The sequence below is a fragment of the Aythya ferina genome (assembly GCF_964211825.1).
Source record: "Aythya ferina genome assembly, chromosome: 5".
Classification (NCBI taxonomy): Eukaryota; Metazoa; Chordata; class Aves; order Anseriformes; family Anatidae; genus Aythya; species Aythya ferina.
In genome coordinates this window covers 46,659,184-46,676,986 of record NC_140301.1, presented here as the reverse complement: position 1 = coordinate 46,676,986, position 17,803 = coordinate 46,659,184, and the positions used below count along the sequence as shown (strand labels likewise).

The 17,803-nt window shown below is 51.7% G+C and overlaps 1 protein-coding gene across 1 annotated transcript in view; it reads right to left on the bottom strand.

Annotated features, from left to right (window-relative positions):
* The window catches only part of BAHD1 (bromo adjacent homology domain containing 1), a 34,083-nt gene extending 25,788 nt beyond the window's left edge, over nt 1–8,295 (bottom strand). The window contains exon 1 of the mRNA XM_084522720.1: nt 8,162–8,295. The gene's annotated coding sequence lies outside the window, so the exon portion shown is untranslated. The remainder of the gene's footprint in view (nt 1–8,161) is intronic.
* Nucleotides 8,296–17,803: the final 9,508 nt, after the last annotated feature.

The window sequence follows — 17,803 nt, the reverse complement described above, 5'->3', positions numbered from 1 at the left end:
CACGCAGACGTGAACAGGAAAACAACTGATAAGGGAAAAAAAAAAAAAAAAAAAAAGCACGTGCTGCAAAGCCCCCCCCCCCATCCTCCCAGCACCCAAGGCGACCGCCCCAGAGCCAGTTTTGCTGCTGGCAGCCCAAATATCCAGAGATTTGATCCAAAGAGGATCTGATGCTGGACGACAGCTGCACAGAGCTTTGAGCTGAGGAGTTTCAGCCCCCGACTGCAGTTGCGATACACAAAGATCCAATATACCCACGCAGGATATCCCCAGATACCAGGATTTCAGCTATTTGTCACAGTAAAATATTTTAAACCTGAGCGAGCCAGCAGCATTCTTTAAAGTAAAATGACAGATAATATCCCGCTTTAGAGCTCTGAAGTGAGAACCTTGCTACTCATTTCAATAACCAAGATAAACATTTTATTTAATGGCTGTATTAGCAGGCAGAAATACGCCTCTCTTTGGAAAGCAAGGCAGGCTCACAATTCTGCCTGAGACAGAATTTAAGCTCTCAATTAAAGGAAAATTCCTCCTAATGGGGAAGAAAAAAAACCCACGCTCATTTCTTCTGAGCTGAACCCAAATGCAAATCCTGTCTTTTAGTCTCCAGACCACTCCAGTGCTCTCTACCCTGGGGGAGTGCTAGCAAGGCACAGGGATGCTTTTTAGAGCCCCATGGATGTAAAAGGTGCCCAAGGAAGCTACGCAGCTCTCTGCTCAGGCTAACCTTACAGGTTTCCCTTCGCCTTGGGTAAAAGATGAGCCCCGAGGCCACTGCAGCACCTTCAGCCCGCTGGAGTGATCAGAAGCCAATTGCCAAATATTCACCCTTTTTTTCCTTGCTCCTTGGGCAAAGAATATCCAAACCAGCCTAAAAACACTCCTTGTGCAGCACCGAGATGCCTCGATGCTTTGAGCCCACTCAGGATACTGAGCTTAGATTTGCCTGAACATTTTCAACTTTATTATTATTTTTTTAATTTTTTAATAGAGACTGCTTTGGGCAGGAGGGAGAGAAAGCATTTACAGTTCGCTCTGTTCAAGCAAGGGGATGGACAGGGTTTTACACAGCTGCACGAGTTTTCCAGCTGGCTAGAGGGGAACGAAAATGGGACTGCACTCTGTAAAGCCATAATCTATACGGGAAAGACCTCGGGGGCAGCACCTGAAGCCACTTTCCTTTTTACTTTAGTAGTCCAACCACCGCTCTGCACAGGGTTATTACAGCTAACTAGGTTTTAATCGTGTTTGAGTACTGGAAAGTGGAAATGCTGCTGGTGCACTCGCTTTCCTGCCCCTCCGTGGTCCATTTCTCACCGTTGCCTCCAATGGTTTCCTTGGAAACATATGCAAGCCTAAATTGGATTGACATTCACTTAGTGGGCAGATGGAGTTTCAAACAGCCCCATGTCTGAAATTGAAGGCTGGGTCTCAAGATAAGTCATGTTTTCAGTGCAGGAAACACCTTCCACAAGCCCCCCAAACCCCCCAAACTCGGCGGCAAAGTCAAGAACCAGCTAATTATTACGTAATGAGCTTCGAGGTGGAATCTCAGGCAAAGCCAGCGATTCCCCATTGTCCTTGCATGAAGGCACCACCGGGCTGAGCACTCCGCAACATTGTTGTTTGCGGGGAAGGATTTAATTTTTGTTAAGCACCGAGAAAACAGAAGAGTTGTTAAGCTCATTAGCGGTTTCAGGCAGGACGAGCGATGCGAATCACACGTAGGCTGAGCACAGACAAGAGCCCTTTGCAGGTAGTGAGGCACTCTCTGCACTGCATTCACACTGCTCGCACCAAAAAACTTCGGGGCCAGGCTGAAGTTATCCCTAATGACTGCCGGGGAGCACATCTAATACACAGATGCTGACCCACAGTTCCTAAGCAAAGCTGCATCCTCCTTATTCCCCTGTATCGAGATGTGCAGGGCGTTTTAAATCCCACCTTGACAGCCCTGGGGGCCTCAGAACAGCAATTTCAGAGAAGCTGGTATCGTATTCTGAAGAGGGAATCATCCTCTGGCTCTTCTTCCACTATATGAAACAAATGGATATTGGAACAAACGGAAATCCTTTGTATTATTGTTATTATTTTAAGGCTGGCTAAACAGTGCTTTCCCAATCGTGCTGCCTGTCCTCTCCAGTCTGAAAGGGTTCACCTCTTTGCAACCAGAAAGCAAGAAAGATGGTAGAAATCCCAAATAATGAAAGACACCTAGGAATGTAATTAATTCTAGCATCTAAGAATGGGAGAGAAGATGACAGGGCTCTCACAAGGGAGAAGGGGGGCAGATATCTTTGCATATTCTGCCTCCACCAGTATACGCTGGGATAACAAATGTACCATCATTAAATAATTAGGGATGTGTGGGAGAATTGGGGCTACTAAGTTAGGGCACAAATCCCCCCAAAAGCCAGGTTCGCTTCCACTGCTCCAGCAATTTGCTCAAGTCTGAAGAAATCCCAGTTCGGGCTTTGCCTGTCCAAGACGTCAGGATTCTTGTACCTGTCCTGCCACCTGGCGTTTAGCCAGGTATTTTAAGAAAAAGAAACCTTTTCTTCTCGGTCTGCACATGACAGCAGAGGAAAAGGATTTGGCAGCTGCAATCCTCCTCGCTCTGGAGAGATCTGCTCCGTCTCCTTACTCCGAGCCACCTCCAGCCTTGCTTTCCTGCACTGCCTCTGAGCTAGACAAACAAAGAAACAAAACCGAACGTGCTGCTGGTGCGTTTCTTTTTAAATAAACAACAACAACAGAAAACTTGCGCTGCCCACTAGTTTCCTTCACAAGCCTGCGCTTCCAAACCTCCCCTGCTTACCGATGCGATCCTCGCTGGTTACCTCCCCCTGCCCGAACCCCCCCCGGTGCCTCTCCAGCCTCGCTCCGCAGAGGGAGATGTCAGTGCCCCCCTCCTCTCCGCCCCCGGGGACCCTTCTCCTTTTCATGCTCTTCCCAAGAACGCGCTCCATCCGCCCGTGCCTGCGGCGTGCTCACGTTAACGCCGTGCCCCCCTCCATTTTAGGGTCCGCTCCCAACGCTCCTTTCCTTGGCACAACTTCCCTGGCGGAGGGCTCGGTGCGAGCGGGCGCTCACGGGCTCGGGCGGCATCGGCGATGCTGCGGCTGCTCGGCCGCGCTCCTCGCCGTGCTGCTGCCCTGCAAAAAAATGAAAAGTCAGCTCCGGCCTCGCCTCCCGCCGCCGCTTTCGGCCCTTTCCAGGTACCCGGCGGGCGCCGGGAGACACACAAAGACGGCACGGCACGACGGCGGGCGAGAGCGTGCTATTTTCAGCGCTCTGCGCAGGCCACAGCCAGGAACAATAGAAGGCCGTGCGCGGTGCGCGGCTCCAGCGCTGCCCCTGGCTCCGGGGGCTGCTCCGGCGCTGCGCTTTTATTTCCAGGACGAGAATTCGGGCGCCGAAAAGCAGCCGCCGGGGGCCAAGCGGTTTGGGTCGAGGCAAGCGAAGGGAAGGACCTGGTTTTTGGTGCTGAGAGCATCGTAAATATTTTGAGGCGTTGATACGCAGGCAGATGCTTCAAGCCGAGCTCTTTTATAGGGATGAAGCCTGCCGAGCCGGGCAGGCTGCACACTTTCAAAGCCCTTCAAAAAAAAAATAAAAAAACTGCTCGAAGAACAATGGGTGCCTGAAAGCATTCCCGCGATGCGGCTTACAAAGCCGGGGGGAAAATCATAATTTCCTTGTTTAGTCACACCTTTGTTCCAGAAAATTGGGACACGAGAAACACGGCAACCTGCAGCTCGGAAGCGGAACGGCTCCTTGCTGAACGCGAGGCGCTTGGCATCAATCCCACGCTCTTCCATGCCCAAAGCAGCCCACCTGCTCACAGCGCGCGCCCCTCCACCGCACACGGGACGGCGTCAGCTGCACGACGAGGCTTTGTAGGGGATGGAGGGGATCCACGGTGTCTTTTGTAGGGGATGGAGGGGGACCCAATGCTTGTGCATCCCAAAAACCCCTGCAGCACCCCACCAAGGAGTTTGGTCACAGTGCTGTGCAGAGCACCAAAGGATGAACAGTCAGACACGGCCCTCAGCAGTAATTAAAGCAACTGCCTTTAACGAAGATGCAGCCAGAAGTCTGAATGTTTAAAAAGGTGATAAAAGCACTCCCCGTGTGAAAAGCTTTTAAAAGCTAAAACCGCCAAGGCGCTGCTGCACCCTCGGTGAGCTCGCGCGAGCTGATGCACGCCCCTTTCCCGTACTAATAGGTGTTTATTTGCTCTACTCCATGGCTAACAGCACACTCACAGGCGGCCAGAAGGTTTGCTCGGTGTCACCAGCCTCACAGTGCCTTACACGAGGCATTTTCCCCCATTTTTAACCAGCCCAGGAAGGGCACCACAGTACCCGCCGCCGCCTAACGCCCGCCCCATGGTGAGCCTGCTCATCGCTCGAGCGCGCCCAGGCAAAACTCTGAAGCATCCCACCTCTTCATTTTAATTTGCACCAAACCACACACCCCCTAGAGAAATGCTCGTGAAATTCTGTGTCTATCTATGATGAGATGAACGTGGGAAAGGGAACTGCTTTGCCACAAGGTAGCCTCAATTCGGCTACTCCCACTTGGCCAGAGCCTGGCTGTGGATGCCCTCCGCCGAGTGACTCCTACCACGAATGAACCCAAAATGTTCTCTAGGACTTGTATTAACACAGCATTAATAGCTCAGAGATTGCAAAATAAATACATTTTAAAATAAAAGAGGTTGAGGCTGCTCAATTCTCTCAGCTGACCACACCTTGCACGTCCTGCCAGCTTCCCCGTGCTCTCCTATTCTCCCATTTTGTCCAGGGTTTTGCCTCCATCACAAGAGAAGAAATAGCATTTAACAGATTAATTAGTTTCCAGTTCCACAAATATCGACAGGGTGAGAGAACAGGTGCAAAGGGGTTCGTCTTCAACCAGATTTACATCTACTCTTCTTAATGATACCCTACAGTTTAATGATACCATCTCTCCCTCACTTCATTTTGCATCCAGACCAGATTTCCTTCAACCCATTCTTCCGACAGAAGAATTTTTATTTTTTACTGTCACGTGAAATATTGCTGAGCTCTCTTTATTTTTAATAATAAAGCCACATGCCAGGACATCAGGTTTGGGCAGTAAGCGGGTAAAGGCCTGTTGCACTGTCCCTTTTTGTCTTCAGAAAGAGGCCCCGTCCTAGATCTACATGCGTTTTCCCCACTTAAAGAACATCAGTTGCTGATAGAGGGATTGCGAGCACAAAAACTTGAGAGGGTTAAATCAGAATGGTCTGGTTACAGATAATTCCTTCACTTAAGCCAGCACCTGGCCACAAAGGTTATTTATTTATTATATTTTTGTCCTTAAAGGCATGCCCTTGGTGCAAATGAGAACGGAGACTGCTGCGCAGGATGGCTTCGAACATTTCCAAAGAAACATCCTCTGTCCCAAAGGCTCCCAGGATTAATCAGAAAGCGAGGGGCACAGCTCCTTGTGAGCACCACCCAGAGCTCCTCCCTTTTTCCCCTTTCTCCCCTTAAAAGCGCTTTGCATCCAGGAGTTACCCACGGCCCACGGCTGTCACACCCAGAGGAAATACACACACCAAAGGCTGACACAAATCCGTAGTGGCAAAACCAACCAACTTCCTCGCAGCTCGCCAATAACCTGCCTTCAGACAGACGCAAATACATCGGGAAGCAAAAGTAAACAACACAAAAAACACAAACCAACAAGCCAGACCACCAGAAACGCCTCTGGATGGGGAAGAAAGCCCCTGGAAGGCATCACCCAACCCTTCCCGTCGCACACACAGCCATCCTGGCTGGTGGCAGCCCGTGGCACAACACACACAGCTTGTGCTTGAAGCTCTTTTTAATTTTACGGCTTCTTTGGGGTGTTTATTTTCCAGTTTTTGTCTTTCCCAGTTATCCAAACTGCTGTTTCATGTATTATTAACGATACGACGGTTGTAACTTAATTAGCTCAGCTGCTCGGGCAGAAAGCAGGGGGTTTGCTGCTTCCACGGGGTGCGATGCCACGGTTAACCGAGTGTGAGGTGGGGCACAAAAATCCACCCACCGCTGCTGCTGGGACCCAAGATTTGGGCATACCCTCGGGGTTTTGCAGCACCAGATACAACCCTTCATTTCCCAGGGGTCTGAACTTAATGCCAAACTGTGAGTGGGCATTTACCTCCCGCTCCTAATTATTTTTCAGCTGTTTGCTTTGGACAGACAGGTTTACCTTTCGAGGCTTAGTTACGGTGCTGTGACAGCATGAGATCTGCGTTTGCTGAAGGGTTTATTTCCCCAAAATAATGGCCAAGCACTAGCTCAACAGGATATCCACAGGCTGTTCTGGCACGTGTCCCCCCGTCCATACAGCCCCTCGATCACACAGTGTCAATTAACACCACCACAGCACACAATATTCATTTACATCTTTTGCCCAGAAAGGAAAAAAAAAAACAAGAACCACAAAGAAATAACACGGCTGCCAGACTAGAGACAAAAAGGTGATGCAGATGACGGTAAGAAAGACAGCACGCCAGCCCCAAACTACTCGATCTGGTTAAAAAGCACTCAGCAGCTCCCAAAACGACAACATTTCGGCTACAGAAGTGAGGCTGAGACTGGTTTTGCCCCCCCAAGTGCCACGCTTCTCAGCAGCATTACATCGCTCTGTGCGACTGTCACCATCAGCCCGCACCAAAGAGAGCATCCAGGAAGGATTTTCCCCTCCCACAAAGTTGTTTTCATCTGCAGGTTTGGGGTTTTCCAAGTGATTTTACACCTCTAAGCAAAGCTACGTCTCACTGCGGTAGCATTTCTGCTCAAGAAGAGCAGCTAGAAACCTACGCTGCCGCTACATTGAGAAAGCCACACCGGATTCATTAGGCGAACAAACAGAAATCAGTGCTTAAATCATAAAAAAGTCCCGTTAAATCAGAGCGGCACACGCGTTTTGACCCCAAGGAAATATTTAAGGCAGTCGCAGCTGAAGCCGGGGACCGACTCAGGTAGCCAGGACATGACAAACGTGAAGGATGGCTCGGGATGAATATGTTAGCAGGATGTTCCTGTTAAAGCGCTCGGCGGCGTGCTGATATTTAAATCCCATTAAGATTTCAGGAGCACCGGTCCATCATGCAGCCGGCGTCGCCACCGTACGGGTGGGCAACCTTTACCCGAAAAACTGAGACCCCAGAAATGGGACCTGTGAGCCCGGTGCCTGCAATCACACCGAGGGCTTCCTAATTGCAGCCAGCAGATCAATTAACCAAGGACCCAGCCTCTCGCTCCCGACAATTAGGGCTTGAGCTGAGGGGCGGCCACATCCCTTGGGACACCACCGAACCAGAACCTCCCTCAGCCGAGCGCCCGGGGGAAGAGAAAGAACGGGAGGGCAGGAAGGGAACGGAAGGCGAGGGAAGCAGACCCCAAAGGTTGGGTTTTGACGGGTTTTTCCCCCCCAAGCCCTTTGAGTTTTCTGGAGGATGCTCTGGTGGAAGACACAGGGTCCCCCCGTGCCTTCCCGGCATCCCCGTGTCGAGCTGTCGCCGCCGGCCTGCCGCGGTCCTGCCGGTCACATGCGCTGGCTCCTGCGTCTCGTGGAAGCAGCTGGAAAAGAGGGAGCCAGCGAAGAAGCCGCCTCCATTAGGAGCCACCGCTACACAAAAGGAGAAGAGGAAACCGACCCGCGGCCACCGGGGCCACCAAGGGGAGCGGGAAGGGATAAATAAAATAAAATAAAAAATAAAAAAGGGGGTGGGGGGGGAAGGTGGGAGCCCAGAAGTCCTGCACCGTGCCTCGGGGCAGGCTCGGAGCCACCTGCACCCCACGCGTGGGGCCAGCGGGGGAGAAGCGAGGGGAGCGGGAGCAGGACCGGGGCCAAGCACCACAACCCGGGGGGCAACTCGGAGCAGCCCCACGGGGCCCGGCTGCCCTGGGGGGCTGCCCCCCGGCTTTGTGGGGACCGGGACCGGAGGGGGGGGGGGGGGATTAAGGCTCGGCCCCTCTCCCCCCAGCTCCCCGGTGAGGGAAAGTTCCCGGTACCCGCGGGCGGCCCCGGCACCTGCTGCCGAGAAGGGACCGGGAGAGGTGAGGGGATGGGATGGGATGGGATGGGATGGGATGGGGGGGGGGGGGTGCGCGTTCCCGTGGGGACTCACCGGGGCGCGCTCCCGCGGGGCTGGATCCGTCAGCGGTGGGAGCCCGAGGGAGGCCGGGGCTCGGCGCTGCTGCGTCAGCGGCGGGACCGGCACCGGGCTGGGGACGGGCAGGGGGCTTGAGGCGCTTCCCCCGCCGCCGCCGCCGCCGCCCGCCCGCCCTCGCCTCAGGGCGTCGCGATCCGGCGCGGCCCGGGCGGGCGGCGCGCAGAGGCCGGGAGCGGGGCGGGGGGGGGCGGGGGGAGGAGGAGGAGGAGGAGGAGGAGGAGGAAGGGCGGGAGGGGAGGGAGGGAGGGGGGGGAGGGAGGAGGAGGAGGAGGAGGCGCCGCTGCCGCCGCCGCCGCCGCCGCCGCTGGCTCCCCGCAAGCCGCTCGCCCCTCCGGCCTCCTTCCTGCTTCCTCGTCCGCCGCCAATCGCCGCCCGCTCGCTCCGCCGCGCCGCCCAATGGCGGCCGCCCCTGACCGCCGGAGGTGGCCAATGGGAGCGCTTGGACCCGCCCCCCTCAGACCCCCCCCCGCTCCCCCCCTCCCAACACCCGCCCCCCCCCTCCACGCCCCCCCCCCTCCCCCCCTCCCACCTCCCTCCCCTCCCTTCCACCCCCCCCCCCATATTCCCCTCAGGCTCCTGAGGCAAATCACACCAGTGCCGACCCCTCCCCGCCGGCTGTCAGCCCCCCGCACCTTTATTTTCCGTTTATTTTCCGTTTGCCCCCCAAATAAAAGAGCGAAACTGTGGAAAAGTTTCTCCTCCGGGGTGTGTGTGGAGGGGGAGGAAAAGTACCCCGAGGGGGTGCGCGGCGCTGAGGGGAGTGATGCCAGGGGGTGGCGGGGAGGTGTGGGCGATCTGGGGGCGATTTGGGGTCATTTGGGGTGGGTTGGGGTGGTTTGGGGCATTATGGGGTGGTTTGGGGTGTTTCCACACGCCTCAGTCTGGGAGACCCAAGTGTGGGCATCGGCAGGGGGGAGAAGCACAAGGAGCTCTCCTCCATCGGTCAGCAGCCCCTAACCCGGCATCAGGGAAACCACCGAGTGCTTGCAGATAGGAAAAAGCAAGCGGGGAAATATCGGGTGCCCCAAAGCCCCTCCACAAGCATTGGGCACCCCAAAGCTCCTCCACAAGTGCTGGGTGCCCCAAAGCCCCTCCACAAGTACCGGGTGCCCCAAAGCTCCTCCTCAAGTATCAGATGCCCCAAAGCTCCTCCACAACCATCAGGTGCCCCAAAACCCTTCCACAGCCCCCACAGAACCCCATGTCCAGCCCAGAGCAGGACACACTCAGGTCTACACAGCCCCCACCACAGGCCTGGCACACAGCGGCAATTTCTTCTTCTTTCCAACCAGAAGGGTGGCCATCACCCTTGATATTTCTCAAAAAAATGTGTTTAAAGACAAAAGACATGCAGCAAGCCTTGGCAGCTCAGCGATGAGGTGTCTTCAGCTGAGCTTATGGCACAGCCACGCTTTCCCCAACACTGAAGTCTCCTTCATCAGTTTCACGTTTCTTTTTTATTTCTTCTCTGTATTTCTTTTAAACCTAAGAAACTCCTGAGAAGCAAGCAACGAGCACATGGGGCAAGCAACCCAAAGCGTCCCAGGAAGGCAAAACGCAGACAAAAAATTAAACCCCCCAAGCCCTGAGGGTCTGCTTGCCAGGAAGCAAAGCTGGAGGAGACACAGGAGGCTACGGTGCTTTCTCTGCCTTGTTTCTGGAGCTGGACCTCACAAGCAAGAGCAAGATAATAGGATCTTCATGGGACCCAAGGGATACGCAAAAAAAAATGAATTCAGCTATTTGGAGACACTGAGTCTAAAAACGCGTGGTTTTCTTTTTACCTGAAGTTTCAAGCTGAAGTCTGATAAAGCTGGATAAACCCAGGCTTTTCCTCCTCGTGGAATTTGAGGACCCTGTGGATGACATCGGGTCGTCAGCCCCGATTTCATGCGTAGGAAGAAGGACCACCATTCCCCCCATACCCACCTCCCAGTCAGACCGTACCTGACGATGTAGCAGCAAATACAAGTGGGGCAGATAAACCTCGTTGACCACCGTAATTCTGGAGCACCCCGTGAGAGGAGGAAACCCATCCAGAGGGTGGGAGCTCTGTCTGGGAGCAAGCGCTCCATCTCAGCGCCATGTCTAGATAAACCAGAAGCCTGCCTGAAACAAATACCAAATATTTGTGATGCAGCAGAAGAGAAATGAGCTAAAATAACCCAAATGGCTACAGACAGCCCTGGAAGCCAGCAAGGGGCGGGTGTGCGTACCTTTAAGTGCATCTGCAGCTTCCCATGCCCGCGGATCCCTGTCGGAAGGTACTGCACGCTTGTGTAGGACTGAACAATAAGCTTTCCTGGCTGTTTAAGCAGCATTCAAATGGGAAACCACTCATGCAAGGAAATGTTTCTGAGACCACCGTCACATCAGTATCTAACGAGAAGTAAGCAAAAATATTACAGAGCAAACAGAACATAATAGGTGGAAAGACAGGTATGTGTCAGGAGACCATCCCAGGGGATATGAACGTGTTTTACAATGCAGGCACAGCCACCATTTAGTCACTCACTAAAACCTGCAGTTAAGGATGCAGCCCCGTGCAGGACTGTACTCTTTGCTGATTATTAAATAAATGGGTTTCTGGCAAAAAGCACATAACAGCCTGCTCTGTCAGTGCAGCATTGCAGAGTCATTCCTGATCTCCTCCACCTGCCTTAGAGGTTAGAATCTGTCCTGAAATGTGGGAACCACCAAGACACTCTTATTTAACCCATTTTTGCTGTAGAGATACCTGTTTTGGATGGGATCTCCACAGACTCCATTTAACGCAGCTGAGCATCATCCAGTGCAAAGGATCACCTCTCTCCTCAGAGCAAAGAGCTGCACTGCACTGCTCCTCCTCTGAAGCTGATGTGGCTGCCAAACTCCCCTGTAGAAATTACATTTTAAATAGAGTCCTTCCCTTTGCTGTGAGCCCTGACCAACAGGAGGGTAACTAAAGCACTGCTGAGCACCTGAGTGAGTGAAATTTTACTATAATAGAAAGCACGCTCACACCAGTCGTTAGATGTGTCTGAGCAACTTCAGAAATCGACTTCTCATACTTTGTTAGCTAAACACAACCAATATTTGGAGCAGAAAAGTGAAAATGCACGGTCTTGGGAACTGTATGTTGCTATTATGATGTTCACTATATGGCTACAGTAATTTAGCAGGGAATTTGGAGGTTGGTTTTGTATGGAGACAGGGCCAGAGCCCATTACAAACGGGCTGCCAGACACCTGCTCCTGCACAGAGTGACCCACAGTGAGGCTGCAAGAAAAAAACAGGCAGCCTGTTTCAATCACACTTGGAGATAAAACACTAGCCCAAGGGTTCAGACAACACTGCCAGAAAAGGCTTGCCTATACCAGGGATCAAAAGACGACAGCAGGAAAGAGGTTCTCCCTGCCAAAAAAAGAAGAGAGGATGCCCAGGGCATTGAGCTGGGGGCATGGAGACCCTGATCTTGGCCAACAGCTTGCTGTTGAAGCCATTTCTAAAATCTTCCCTCCACAGTGGTTCTTCTTGGGGAGTATCAGTGTCCAGGTAAATACCTCCCTCACATGCACAATGAACTGTTGCACTTTGCAAAGTAAAAAAAAAAACACAAACACACACCCTAAAAAAGGCCCCACAGGGCACATGAATGAACCACACACTTTAGTTAGTGGTTCCTTACTCGCCCCCACTCCATCCCCACCACTATGCCTGATCCATTTTAGATGTAGCTTCGTTTGTACTGTAATTTCTGCAAAATAGCAACAAACCTACAGCTTCCCAGCACTCGGATGCTGTGCAGAACTGATGCTGAAGTTCAACGATCAGCAGAGCGAATTCAGGCATTTGACAGCTCCTTTTGGTGAAGGCAGAAGTGGGGCCACCTCCCTTCTTCCAGGTGTTTGGAGGAGAACATCTTCAGCACTGACAGGTCGAGGATGGAGGACTGTGTGCTCCAGAGCTGTGCAAGAGCAGGAAGCATGACACAAAGCCATCCGCAGAGCTCTCTCCCTTTTGGAAAAAAAAAAAAAAAAAAAAAGAAAAAAAGAAAAAAAAAAAAAGAAACTAATTTAGTCTGAAGTGGGGCCTTTCCTCATCCCATTCTCAAAGGGATGGGGGAGGAAAAAATATAAAGCTAATTGCTGATTACAGAACAACAGTGCCACAGGTCTGCTGTTCTTCAATCCATCAGCACACAGACGCAGATGAAGCCTGGGTTGTTTTACTTCCCCCTCACTCATTACCGAGGAAGAACAAACCACCAAATCCCCAACAGGAGATATTCCCACCCCAGCTTCTGGCCTGCTTTTTGGGAAAGGAATAAGATTCAGGACTCCTCTGCTGCCTGCTGCCTGAGGGGATCTGCTGCTGCTGCATTCCCCAGCTCACATTTTGGGCTGAGAGGCTGACTAGAAGCAGAAGGGGCTGCAAAGCCCTACAGCTCCAGCATGATCCATGTGGCAGCGGGGATTAAGGGCCAGATTTTTTCCTATTGTACCCCTCACTCGTCCCGACAAGTATCAGGGTGGGAGAGACACGGCTGGCTGTAGCAGAGCAATCAGGCACAAGAGCCTCGCACGAACCCACAGCAGCACCTGCAAACCGCACCGCCGCTGATGGAAAGCGTCATTACACAGGCAGGGAAGCTTAAGCAACAGGCTTAAAACGAGTAAGCTCACACACTGAAAGCAGCAACTTGCAGCAGCCTGGAGGATCCTGCACTGACTGGTTCCTCGGTCGGGCCTCGGGGAACGGCATGGAGCGGGAGGATCGCCAGCTCCCACCTTTCCAGGCAGCCTCTGCGTGTGGGGCTTGAGCCCATCCATCCGCTCGGGATCCCTGAGGTCACATCTTCACGTGGCTCTCGGCACAGCTGCGGTGATGGGGCTGGGTTAGAAAGCCCTCTTTACTTCAGCTGGATTCCCTGTGGTTCAGGAGAAGGGACACCAACGTATGGGAGAGTCAGATGCCGCCAAGTACAGCTCCACTTCCCAGGATTGTCTCCTTGAACCTATAAAGAGAGAAGACAACACACCCGTGAGCCTGCACATGGATACCAAGTCACGATTTCCATGCACCAAGATGAATCTGGTCTTTAACAAAGGCACCCTGATAACTACAATCAGGGGAAAAAAAAAAAAAAGAAAAAAAAATATATATATATACAGGCTATCCTGAGAGAAGACTTCTAGTTTCATTTAATAATAATAAAAAGAAATCAGCCTTTGCTCCCTCAGCAAACCATAACATGACACGCAGGTTTTCCAACCTCAGGTACTTGCTTAATCAGCTCTACCCTCCCTGAAAGGAAACAGCCCAGGCTTACTCACATGCAGCTGCCCTTTCTGTTGCAAACCTCCCTGCCCTGAAAAAAAAGAATCATCCAGCTCCTCAGGCTGCTTTTTGTACCGAACCCATTTAACCCCCACTTCTCCCTCTCGGTGCTCTTCCCAGCTTGTCCAGGTGTCTCCTCAAATAGGCAACCTCAGACCTGAATCAGCTGAGATATCTCAGCCTGCCTGATGCCTTGACATAAAAAAAATAAAAAATCGCTTGTGCTACACTGGCTTTAGCTGCAAGAAATGGATTTTAGTGGTCCCCCTCCTTTTCCCCCCAGCCCTGACTCTGGGGCTAACCCAGTAAATACTAAAGGCCAAATTAATCCCTGGTGGGGCTCTATTGACTGACTTGGAATTATATTACACCAAAAAGTAAATTGGCTGTCAGTATTTAGGTACGCAACATACCAGCTGTGGTTACATAGGCAGTTTCCGCTGAGATTTCTGTTCAAACATCAGCTTTTGCTCATTCTTAGCTGGGTGAAATATTTCCCCTTTTCCCTTGAAAGCAGTCAGGAGGGATTCGGGCTAAATGAGAGGGGTCTGACTGTGCAGAGGTGCCCTAGATGATCTCATTACCTACAAAAACAGCAAATAAAAAGCACTGGATTTGAGTCTCAAGGAAGCATCTGCAAGTTTTTAGCTTCTTTGCGGAAGGTTTCCTTTTTTTTTTTTTTTTAATGTTTTAAAAAAGTTGATGCTGCCTGTATCAGACGCGGTCCTCTACCAATCAGCAGTGCCAGGGAAGCCCAGCACATGTGCACTGCAAAAGAAAGGGGATCGCTATGTAGCGTTTCTTATTTCGCCTTTCATCTTAAGATTTCAATGTGCTGTGCTGAGGAATGTGTAAGTACCATGAGCCAAATGTATCAACAGGGAGAAAAAGCTGAGGGACAATGAATTTTGCCTTTGAGATGAGCTCGGTGGGGACCAGCACGGCCAAGAAATGAGGTCGGGTTAAATTAAAATGGAGAATGACAGCAATAAGAGTTAAAAACGTACCTTGGTGTTATCGTGGGCCGAGGTGAACGTAGGTGTGTGCTTCAAAATATTGCAAAATAAGGATTAAAAGCAAGGGCTCCGCTTTATGAGCTGGATCGTGGCAGTGCTAGTGAAAAATTCATATGCACGGGAAGAATCAAATGTTATGCCTTGCGTTCCCTGGGTAGCCATTATTTTATGAAGTGTGATTCACAAGAACAGCGAGACTGGAGAATTCTGAACGCAAAACACATGTCCCAAAAAGACACGATGGGAACGCAAACAGTAATTATATGACCATCTGCAAACGGCAAGGCTCAGGGATGGGGTTTTAGTGGGCTCCGAGCGCGAGCGCAGCTGCGAGCGATGGCTGCGCTCAGCGGGGCTGCGGCGAGCAGAGGCGCTTCCTCACCCCACAGCTCCTCACTGCAGCCCCGGTCAGCGCGGAGAAGCCAGCGGGAACAAAACCATCGCTATGTTTACAGCTCAAAACATTTACTTTTTTTCCCCACGCAGGACTAATGCAGGAAGCCTACTAAGAAATCCCGGCGGTGTGAGCTGAGGCCAGCCCGCACTTCCATAGGAAACAGCTGCATCACCACTAAAACTTCAGCCCTTTTCTCTCCGTGTCCCTCAGGTGCACCGAGCTGGTGCCAGCACGTGGACAAGCCTTTTTGCTGGCTGGGCCGCTGGGGAAGTGATGTCTTGGGGGGCAAAAGCAGCAGTAGAGGGGGGAGGAAGCTTTGTCAGTCCCCACAGCTGGCTCCTCTGCACCCTGCTGCCACTGGAGTCCCCTGGGCTTCAAACAGAGCTGGTCCTACTTACCCGGTGTGTTGTGTGAGAGGCTAAGTAGCCATGAGCTGTGCTAATGCCTCAGGGCAGGTGAGAGAGCCCCTGGGCAAGTGAAGAGGAGGAGGAAGAGGAGAATGGGGAATGAACCCCCTGGTGTTTCTCCACACCCCCCCCCCCCATACACATCCACAGCACACCAGCATCCCAAGCAAAGGGGTTATCAACAGTTTAAGAGTCAAAAGAAAATGGTGTGGTCTTTAGAAGCATCCCTCCTCTCTGCACAGAGGTTTTATCCTAAGCACTGTGGCACTGAGGCAGCCTGCTTTCCCCTTTACAGCCCCAGATTTAACAACCCAGGGGGCTGAGCTGCCGAGGTGAGCCATCCCTCTTCCATCCTCCTGCTCTGCCTGGGCTACGTTCTCCAACCTGACGCAAGCATCACCACCGTCAAGGCTTGTGCCTACAAAAGCTGTCTCAAATACTATGAGATTTCTGTGAATTTTGTGACCTCTGCAGAAAGCCCTTCTGCCCTCCTAATTTTCAGGCCCATTGAAAGATGAAGTTGTGCAGAACCTCATTGGTTTGCAATGAATCCAGCTGCAAATTACTGGGGGTGTGAATTAGCACCAACAAGGACACAGCACACACAACAAGGAAGATAATGTTTCTCAGAATTGACTTTGCTCATTTATTTTATCATTTGTATCTTCATTTGAATTATTTATCATAATACTTTGTAGCAGCATCTGTAGTGGATGTTGTGAAAATAATGAAATCCAATTCACATGAGACCTGACTCTTATTAAATTTTTGCAGAAAGGTGAGGCGAGCCTGCCCCTTTTTACAGGTTTTAAGGCCGTTCAGTAAAGAGTGGATTTAGAGGGTTCCCTGGTAGTGAGAAGCAGTTTCCAGGGCTCATTCCACTCTACATCTATTTGCATGCATTGCTTGATAGCCATCTAAAATAAAAATGCTCTGGAATTGAATATTCTTTGGCTGGTGCCAGTACAAAAGCGGATTTTTCCCCAAAGTCCAAGCTGATGCAGCACAGCTCCTTTAGACTGCACTCACACAACAAAAATGCAGCCACGTTAAAAAACTAAAGCCAGGAGCATTTAGACCAGCTCAAGGAAAGCACATCCAGGAGTTTTGCAGGTTGTGGCATTCACATCAGGATTACTGGTGCCTCCATTTGATCTGGGGAGGATATTTTCCCAGCTTTCTTATTCTGCCAAGTTTCAGACTGCCGAGCACGCAGGGAATGCATTTATCTCCGGATCGCTCTTACTCGTGGATTAATTTGTCAGGCTTTCGGACTAAAGGTGGCTCAGGCTTCACGAAGCAACACAGCTCTGAGGGTGTTTGTTATAAAACCAGGGCTTTCGTACTTGACAAATTCTCCTCCACCACTCTCTGCACCGCACCATGCTCCAGGCATGTGCAAGGAAGATCTAAACCACAGCCACCCCCAACCTTTGCTCGCACTGATTCAGAGGTTTAATTTGAGCAGGTGTATCACAGGCTGGTTGTAAATTGAGCAGATTTGCCCTGTGGTCACTGAGACTTTCTTAGCACAGGACGCTCTGATACCAGGCTTTTTGGAGCACAGCCCCCCGTGGTGCCTTAAGCACTTTAATGATGCTCTTAAGCACCACAGGGCACCATCAGCACTCAAGTTTTTGAGGTAAAGGTGCATTTGAGAGCATCTGAAGGTACACTGGCAGGAGAAAAATACCCCCACCCCATTACTTCTTCCCAATTCCCCCCAAATGCTGGGCTGCCATCACTTGGCCACCCTTTTCCTGCATCCTTGGGAGCAGGTTGTGCCCTGCGAGGTGTCTGCTGGGGCAGGCGGAGGCAGCGCTGTGCACAGAGCCCCTTCCCTCTGGACCTTGCCCCGTACCACGCCGGCATCCCGGGACAAAAGGTGACAGCGGCTCTTTGCTCAGCAATAAAATAGGGTGGGAAACGGCAGCCTCCGAACTGATAGCGGGTGCTGCCAAGAACGAGGCTGCACACTTGAAGTGCCTGAAGTGGCTGAAACCCTGCTGTCACCGCTGGGAAGCCGTCACCCCGTGCCAGGTCCTGCTCTGCTGCAGGTTTTTAATGCATTGGGGGCTGCATGCATGGGCAAAGAACAGGGCTGATGGCAGGGCAAACCCCCTTAGCTGGGCAAGGGATGCTACAGGGAATGCTGTCACAGGAAGGGATAACAAAAAGTGTCATAAGAAAGCACCATTAGTTCTCTTTTCTAGCTGGAAAGCTGTGCCAGCTTCCAAGTTACAGCATCTCCTGCAGGTCAGGATTGTGGAGCTGTTTCTACAGAGTTTCTCCCCATTTCCCATTGGGTTTTTGGTGCTATGGCACCCAGAAAAAAAATAAAAATAAAGAATATCAGATGATTGTTTTCAACGTGAAAGGGGGCTGCCAAATGTTGGTGTCTCCCTAGGAAATGACACCTTTGGGCACCCTGTACCTCACTGCAAGTGGTGGCTGTGGT